Source organism: Salvelinus sp. IW2-2015, linkage group LG31, assembly GCF_002910315.2.
Source record: "Salvelinus sp. IW2-2015 linkage group LG31, ASM291031v2, whole genome shotgun sequence".
Lineage (NCBI taxonomy): Eukaryota > Metazoa > Chordata > Actinopteri > Salmoniformes > Salmonidae > Salvelinus > Salvelinus sp. IW2-2015.
In genome coordinates, this window is record NC_036870.1 from 19,433,927 (window position 1) to 19,443,626 (window position 9,700).

Consider the following 9,700-nt stretch of genomic DNA (forward strand, 5'->3'; position numbering starts at 1 on the left):
CACACACACACACACACACACACACACACACACACACACACACACACACACACACACACACACACACCTCGCCACCGCAGCAGAAAAGTTAGAGTATTGCAACAGAAGGTCCAAAGCTGTTTTCAGTGTAACAGCAGAATATCAATTCATAACTCATGATAGTTCTGGATGGATGTGAAAAAATAACATATAGTGTGATTCAATGTGGGATTCAACCCTATAGGTCTGTCTGCCACTAGAGGGTCGACTATGGGAGATTTATCAAGGACCGTGACAATATAGCATGTAGAAATGGGTCAATGTGGAGCATGTACTGTATGTAACTGTTCAACAACAATTCCTTCTTTACTGCCTCTGAAGGAAAGGAAGTTGTAATATAGGCTTAGTAATCATATAAACCTATCAGATGCTTTTATCTAAAGTGGCTTACAGTATAATGAATGCATACATCTTTATGTATGATTCCAGTGGGAACTGAAATCCAAAACCTTGGCATTGCCAGTGCCATGCTCTTACCAAATGAGCAACACAGGACGGAATACATTATACTGAGTTGAACTCTGCCATGCACTGTCTTAAATAAAAACTCCAGCCATCTCAAATTATCAGGCTGCCAGAATGCTATTATATAATCAAAGCTAGCTGTTAGTTTCTAGGTGTATCTTCATGCCATTTCTTCAGTCTTCTCTCTCTGATCTATTCCAGGAGCACTCCAGCAACAGAACCACAGTGGGTTGTTCTTACAAAGTATGAACCACAGTGGGTTGTTCTTACAAAGTATGAACCACAGTGGGTTGTTCTTACAAAGTATGAACCACAGTGGGTTGTTCTTACAAAGTATGAACCACAGTGGGTTGTTCTTACAAAGTATGAACCACAGTGGGTTGTTCTTAYAAAGTATGAACCACAGTGGGTTGTTCTTAYAAAGTATGAACCACAGTGGGTTGTTCTTACAAAGTATGAACCACAGTGGGTTGTTCTTAAAAAGTATGAACCACAGTGGGTTGTTAGAATGTTTCACCTAGTCAAAAACATTCCTGGAATAACACTCTTGGCTAAATCCTGAATGATTGATTATGATGTCGCCTCACAGGTTGTTATCAATGACGTCATATCCCGCTCCATTTCAAACATTCCATTCTCAGCTGGGAGGGCAAAAGCCCGTAACCTGCTCCAGTGCATTACAGCGCAAACCACCGATGGAGTACACCTCTACCTCTCAATATAAGCCACCATTTAATTGATATAACATTTGATATAAATACAAGTATACTAGCTATACCTGACAAGTATGTATAGTTTATATACATTTTCCATCCATTGTGGGCTCTGCCTATCAAGCAGCAGAAGGGTGCATTTGCCCATGTAATGTAGCTAGGTACCTAGAGAAATTGTTTGCAAGCTAGCTAGAAACTTTGTAAAGTTGCATAAACATTGTGGTAAGTTAGCTATCTACATTTTTCTCCAACCAACGTACCTAGTATAGCTAACATATTTATCCCCATCCCCTTATTTACATTGTTTTAAGACCTTTTAAAATCACTGTTGCTGCTGTGCAATGAGACAGACATGACATTGATTGATGGACCAAGTCAAATCGAATAACTAGCTAATGACAGATCATGTCAATTTGGCCAGCTAGGTAATAAGCTAACTTTCAGTGTATACAACTAGGTTATCTAGTTAGCTAGTTATCTAAATATTGTTTGATTTGCTTGCCAGCTGACAGTAATCAGACAGACCACTAGGACAGGCTTGGACTCAAAATAAATCTTACATGTCCATCTCTTTACAAAAGCCTTTAGCTATCTCTGATGAACCAAGCTAAATGACAGAAGTTGTTTGCTTAGCTAGCTAGCTAGCTAGACCTACATGTCAAAAAGATAGGCTACCCTCTGAAATGACATAAATACTAATTACGAAAAGCATGCAGTTATATGCTGTAGAGCTAAATAGAGCTAAATGTGCGCAATTGCATTGTATGTAAAAATATGAAATTAGTTGTTCTGCTTTTAAAGAGGTGATCATATTACAACCAAATAATTGTAAAATTTCTTAAACAATCCCTTGAAAACCGCAAGCAGTTGTCAATAGTTTTAGCGGAACTGGGGTTCTCCCTGCACCCCAGCAGGCAAAACAAATGTTCTGCATCTTATTGGGACGTTTATTGATAACAACCTGTGTATTATTGTCATTACTGTGTAATGTTCCTGTCATAGAAATAAAATATTTCTATGTTTCATGTATTGTTCCTGTAGGAATGTTATAGTAACGTTACCCATCAGCCAACAAGAATGGCACAATCAAATACCGTCAGTCTCTCCGTGCTGGCTCTAGCCTTTTGGGGGCCCCAAGAGAGATTTGGGTGGGGGGCAGTTCTACATTATATCTGAGTAGGAATGACTAGCCAAATCAATGGGGACCCCTTGGAGGTCAGGACCCCTGGGCACGTGCCCTGCATGCCCGGCCGGTTTTCGGCCATGATTACCACAAGTTTAGATAGCTGGCTAGACTAACTACCAATCTAAACATTTTAGAAATTGCACCTGCATTCTACTATACTTACTCTCAACAGGAACTTGAGACCCTGACTGAGTTCCTAAAAAAAGTTGGGGTTCAGGGGCCCCCTAGCAGCCGAGGGCCCTAAGCAACCACTTCTGTTGCTTATGCCTGGAACTGGCCCTGAGTCTCTATCTCTGCTCTCTCTACCTCGCCTCTCTCTCCCTGATTCTCTCTCTTTCCTTTCTCGCTCTTTTCCTCTCTGTCTCTGTCACATATCTTACATACTAGCAAACAAACAATAGACAGAAAGCCCTCCAGTAAGAGTTGTGTTTAATGCACTCTGTGTACCTGTATTCTGAAGAGGATGTTGATGTTTGTGTGGTCAGTACAACCACAGAAGCCTAACCAAAGCAACACTAGTACTGCTGAAATGTCAGACACAAAAACAACTGATCTGAGATTCTCTGTGTGTGTGTGTGCATGTGCGCACGTTCATACGTTTGTGTGTGTGCGTGTGTGTGTCGTGAAGTTTTACCCTGAAACCCTGCCTGTGCTGTATCTCAGGAAGTCTCTCATTTCCTATTGAAGCTTATCTTGTGTTTTCAGAGAAAATATCCCTGAAGATTGCTCTCTCATATAGTCCTGAGGTTGCATTACTTAAAAAATGTGTGTGTGTGTGTGTGTGTGTGTGTGTGTGTGTGTGTGTGTGTGTGTGTGTGTGTGTGTGGTGCTTGTGTGTCGTGTTGTTGTGTTGTGTGTGTGTGTGTGTGTGTGTGTGTGTAACCAAGTGATAACATGGAACAAAGTGATCATGCAGTAATTGTACCAGACTGTGTGTGTGCATTGTACAGTTCAGGAGGTAACGCATTGTGACAGAATACCAGCCACCCGTTGTAGGTTGCTATTTATTTCCCTGTTTAGTCCATTGTTTATGTTTCCACACCCTGGAAATCTCTGGTTGTGAAAAGGACTGCTATTGGAACAGATAGTTAGGATGTTGAACTACTGTATGCCTTCCTGTATATTGGAACAGATTTGACTGTTGAACTACTTATTAATGTCAGTGTGGGTTACTACTGTAATGGTGAAACCCTTGTCTGGACTAGTGTTGTGAGGGTTGACTCATAACCCGCAGTCCCTGCAGTTACACTACATGACCAAAAGTATGTGGACAATTTTTTTTTTATATACTATATACAAAAGTATGTGAACACCCAGTCAAATTAGTGGATTCTGCTATTTTAGCCACACTCATTCTACAAAATCGAGTACACAGCCATGCAATCTCCATAGACAAACATTGGCAGTAGAATGGCCTGACTGAAGAGCTCAGTAATTTTCAACGTGGCAGCGTCATAGGATGTCACCTCAGTTTGTCAAATGTCTGCCCTGCTAGAGCTGCCCTGGTCAACTGTAAATGCTGTTATTGTGAAATGGAAACGTATATGAGCAACAACGGCTCAGCCGTGAAGTGGTAGGCCACACGCGCTAACAAAAATGGACCGCAGAGTTCTGAAGCTTGTACAAATCATCTGTCCTCGGTTGCAACACTCACTACAACACTCACAGCACTCGTTGCTTCCAGAGGCAGTCAGCACAATAACTGTTCGTTGAGAGCTTCATGAAATGGGTTTCCATGGCCGAGCAGCCGTACACAAGCCTAACATCACCATGCGCAATGCCAAGTGTCAGCTGGATTGGTGTAAAGCTCGCCACCATTGGAAAGGAAAAGGGAAAGGGGGACAATGCATTCAACTGAAATGTGTCTTCCGCATTTAACCCAACCCCTCTGAATCAGTGAGGTGCGGGGGGCTGCCAGGACTCTGGAGCAGTGGAAACACTTTCTCTGGAGTGATGAATCACGCTTCACCATCTGGCAGTCTGAGGGACGACTCTGGGTCTGGTGGATGCCAGGAGAATGCTACCTGCCCGAATGCATAGTGCCAACTGTAATGTTTGGTGGAGGAGCAACAATGGTCTGGGGCTGTATTTCATGGTTCAGACTAGGCCCCTTAGTTCCAGTGAAAGGAAACCTTAATGCTACAGCACACAATTACATACTATACCATTCTTGCAACAGTTTGGTGAAGGCCCTTTCCTGTTTAAGCATGACAATGCCCCTGTGCACAAAGTGAGATCCATACAGAAATCGCCATAGAGTCCTGATCTCAAAACCATCGAACACCTTTGGAATGAATTGGAACGCCGACTGCGAGCCAGGCCTAATCGCCCAACATTAGTGCCCAACCTCACTAATGCTCTTGTGGCTGAATGGAAGTAAGTCCCTGCAGCAATGTTCCAACATCTAGTGGAAAGCCATCCCAGAAGAGTGGAGGCTGTTATAGCAGCAAAGAGGGGACAAACTCCATGTTAATGCCCGTGATTTTGGAATGAGATGTTTGACGAGCAGGTGTCCACATACTTTTGGTCTTGTAATGTATATTAGCGGGTTAGGGTCAGTTGCGGGCCTCAGATTTTCACTTTGTCACATATAGTCGCTGATAGTCTGGCGCTTGCGGATTGGTTATTAGCAATTGCGGGCGGATGCGGGTGAACAAGCAGCTGACCCCCGCAACATTAGTCTGGACACTTCTGTTGTTGTTGATGTTGCTGCACCCTCTGTCTCTATTCTAAGATATCCCAGGAAGAGACAGTGATCTGTGATAGTCTTCTTCACACACTTGGCTTCACACTTCACACACCGTCAAACACATGCGCACGCACTCACGCACGCACGCACGCACGCACGCACGCACGCACGCACGGCACGCACAGCAACGCACACACACACACACACACACCACACACACACACACACAACACACACACACACCACACACACACACACACACACACCACACACACACACACACACGACACAGACACGAACACAACAGTCCACGACACACACACAGACACACACACACACACATAGACTGTGGCACTCTTAACACTCTGACACTTTCACACTTCACACTGTCATGTTGTAACACTTCTAGAATAGAAAGCTCTAGGCTCTACAATGGTGGCTGTCCATTAAACATGACAGGGAGGGAGAGGCGAGATATGTCTAATAATCTGCATCACGTGTCGGATAAATATTCAAGACTTTCAGAAAACATGGAAGTTGCATATTTTTTTAATAAATCATGCTACCTATGCTATTCATATACACACACACACACACACATATGGCGATATACGCATACACACATGCAAAAACCCTTCCCTCTTGCTGACTGACATAATGTTCCCTCCCTCTTCACCCTTTTATAAAGATGGATTCAGTCAGTCTGAGGTAAAAGGGAGGTAATTGTTCTTGTAGAGAACGGCAGCTGGTAACCTCCCCCCTCTCTCTTTATCCTGCCTGGGAAATAGGCTTAAATAGCTGTAAATGGTTTTAAATAGTTAACAGTATGAAATGTGCAAATGGCAGTAGTTTTCACCACAGATAGGCTTAGTGAGAGCAGTAAAGTGGTGAAAGAGCAGGACTATTCAGTTATTTAGTTACAGACCGGGAAGAGATGAGCTGTTCGGTTTGTGTGTTAATGTGAGGGTGCGTGTGCATGTGTATGTGTATGTGTGTGTACACATGTGGGTTCCTGCAAGCATGTGTGTTTGCTTGTATGTGTGTGTGTGTGTGTGTGTGTGTGTGTCAATAGCAGTGCGTGGGTAAAAGGACTGGGGAAGCCAGAAAAAAAGCAATTTTACAACCTATGTGTTGTGATAATTGGGTTGTTTGCTCTATAACCTGTTAATTCATATGCCATGTGACTGTGATATATAGGCCTCAGACTGAGACAATAAGAAGAAACAGTGGCAGAATAAACTCAAGCACACCTTTGTTTTTTCACAAAACTGGATAGCAACCTCTATCCAGTGAAGTCCACAAAGCGTATTGAATGTAACAGACAGTTACATGACCTACAGCATAGTCAACAAGTTAATGTTTTCTGACATTTTCGGACCACTAAACAACTATTGATTTAGAACCACGGAGAGTTTCCGCAAGTCGTAAAGAAAGCAGGAGCTGCCTCCACTAATCCAGCACCATTTCAACTTCAACATCATCATATCACCTCTGCTTAGTCAAATACAGTGACGACTAAAAGATACCAAAAACGATTTAGTCCAACCAATGTAAGCTAAATATGATGTGGCTGCCCATGGTTCTGATGTCTGTGTGCGTGTTCGTGCAAGGAGAAAAATAAGTTGACTCTCCCTACTAGAGAAACGCCAATGCCATCATCCTCTTTCATGTTGTCGAAAACAATAAACACTACAAAACAATAAACACTACAAAACAATAAACACTACAAAACAATAAACACTACAAAAACAAACCGTGAAGCTCCAAAAGGCTATGTGCCCTAAACAAAGTCAACTTCCCACAAAGACAGGTGGAAAAAGGGCTACCTAAGTATGGTTCTCAATCAGAGACCACGATAGACAGCTGCCTCTGATTGAGAACCACACCCGGCCAAACACAAAGAAATAGAAAACCTAGAAATAAAGAAATTAGAATGCCCACCCTAGTCACACCCTGGCCTAACCAAAATAGAGAATAAAAGCCTCTCTATGGCCAGGGCGTGACACCATGGCTAATTTAGGAACACAACTAGATGCAACAATCCAAGCTGGCTTCCATTGTCACTTTTTTTGGTGTGCCAGGATCATTCACAGTTAAGCTCGCTAATTTTGTATACTTTTTTATCAAGGGAGGCCAAATGCTCGCTGGCTTCCCTTGCATTTCATTCAATGCTACGGGCGGCAACAATGTCATACTCTTTATGACCAGACAGCATCAGAAAGATGGCCTGCACATACAGAGGGGCACTGTTTCGCTTGCTCGGATGCTTTCTCCGGTGCGATACATTCAGCCTTGCAATGCACGAGGGCGTAAACCGCCATCCTTCTTCTTCACAAAAAAGAAGCTCGAGGAGACAGGTGATGCGGAGGGCCGAATGTATCCCTGTCCCAGTGTTCAGTAACATATGTCTCCATAGCCGCTGTTCTCTCTGGGACAAAGGATACACGTGACTCGTAGGAAGTGCAGCGTTCTCCAGGAGGTTTATCGGCGCAGTCCCTCGTCGATGGGGTGGTAATTGGGTCGCCTTCCTTTTACTGAAGGCGATAGCCAAATCGGCATATTCAGAGGGAATGCGCAACGGTGGAAACCTGGTCTGGACTCTCCACGTAGTCGCACCAACGGCAACTCCTAAACACCTGCCTGACACCCTCTGACCACCCTTAAGAGCCCCCTGTTTCCACGGAAATCACCGGGGTTGTGCTGGGCTAGCCAGGGAATTCCCAATACCACTGGAAACGCAGGTGAGTCGATAAGGAACAGACTAATCTGCTCTTATGACTACCCTGCGTTACCATGTCCAGTGGTACCGTGGCCTCCCTGACCATTTCCTGACCCTAATGGTCGGCTATCTAAGGAGTGCACAGGGAAAGGTGTAGGTCTAAGCAACAAGGGGAATCCCTAGCCTTAATGCGAGCCCCGATCAATGAAATTCCCAGCTGCGCCTGAATCGACTAGCGCCTTATGCTGTAGAGAGGGAAGAAACCCGGGAGAAATAGGTTAACATACATATGACTAACAGGAAGCTCTGGGTAAGTCTGGTGCTGACTCACCTGGGGTGATCGAGTAGTGTTCCGCCTGCCCTCTCCGACTCCCAGAAGAGTTCCTCCAGCACCGGTCGGCCGTGTGCCCTCGCCGACCACAACTGGTGCAGGAGGACACTCCTCCTCCGGTTCCCCTTGACGCTGCCCCCCTAACTCCATAGGATAGGAGCAGGAGGGCTGGGAGGTGGAAACGACAGGACCTGTTCCGAACGTCCGCGGCACCAGCAGGTGTCGAGACGGATGGCCATGTCAATAAGTTCGTCCAGCGTGAGTGTGGTGTCCCGACACGCTAGCTCCCTGCGGACGTCTCCCGAAGGCTGCATCGGAAATGATCTATTAAGGCCCTGTCGTCACCCTGCTCCTGCAGCCAAGGTCTGAACTCCAGGGCAAAGTCCTGTACGCTCCTCGTCTCCTGACGCAGGTGAACAGCCGTTCACCCGCCGCACGACCCCTGGTGGGTGGTCAAACACAGCTCGGAATCGGCGGGTGAACTCAGGGTATGATATCCTCGCCGAGTCTGGCCATTCCACACTGCGTTGGCCCATTAAGAGCTCGTCCAGTCAAACAGGAGACGAGGGCGCTCACGCTCTCCTCTCCGGAGGGAGTAGGACGAACGGTCGCCAGGTAAAGCTCGCAGCTGGAGAAGAAACCCCTGACACCGCGCCGTCCCATCATACTCCCGTGGGAGCGAGCGAAGAGCCCCGGAACCGGATGCTGAAACAGGAACAGGAGGTGTTGAAGGAGGGGGTGCTGGAGATGAGGTGGGAAGGCCACTCCTCTCCCATCGATCATCCTCTCCATCATTTGGTCCATAGCCGACCCAATTCTGTGAAGAACACTGGTGTGATGGAGGACCCTTCCTCCATCGATGGGAGAGGAGACGCGGCTGCTCCTGCTGGTTCCATTTTGGTGTGCGGGATTCTGTCACGCGGGACTAGGTTGGCGAAAGAACCAGACGCAGAGAGAGAGAGAGCCGCTTGGGAAAAATATTCCTTATATTTATTCTTAAGGAAAACTGAATAAGCCCGAACATTCCAGGGCGTAAAGAGCAACACTTGCCAAACACCCAAATATACACCCACGTAACAAAAACAATCCCGCACAAAACAAGGGCGGGTCAAACTCCTAATTATAGGGAAGCTCGTTACGAAACAAAAAACAGGTGCAACTAATAAGACAAAACAAACAGACAAACGAAAAAGGAGATCGGTGGCGGCTAGTAGGACGGTGACGACGACGCGCGAGCACCGCCCGAACAGGCAGGGGAGTCAACTTCGGCGGAAGTCGTGACAACACATAGAACCAGCGGCACCAGTGTATTCTACATAGAATCACACAAAACAAAACTATTCTACCTAGAACCTTATAACAAGGGTGTATTCTACCATGAATCATCACAGAACAGCACTATTCTACCATAGAACCAGCGAGCACCAGTGTATTCTACCATAGATCAATCACAGAACAACACTATTCTACATAGAACCAGCGAGCACCAGTGTATTCTATTCTACCATAGAATCATCACAGAACAACACTATTCTAACCATAGAACCTAGCGAACACG

The 9,700-nt window shown here is 45.5% G+C and overlaps 1 protein-coding gene across 1 annotated transcript in view; it reads left to right on the forward strand.

The window, feature by feature from the left end:
- LOC111955524 (adenylate cyclase type 2-like) overlaps positions 1 to 9,700 on the forward strand; it is a 99,020-nt gene that overhangs the window by 1,205 nt on the left and 88,115 nt on the right. The gene's annotated exons all lie outside the window — the stretch shown is intronic.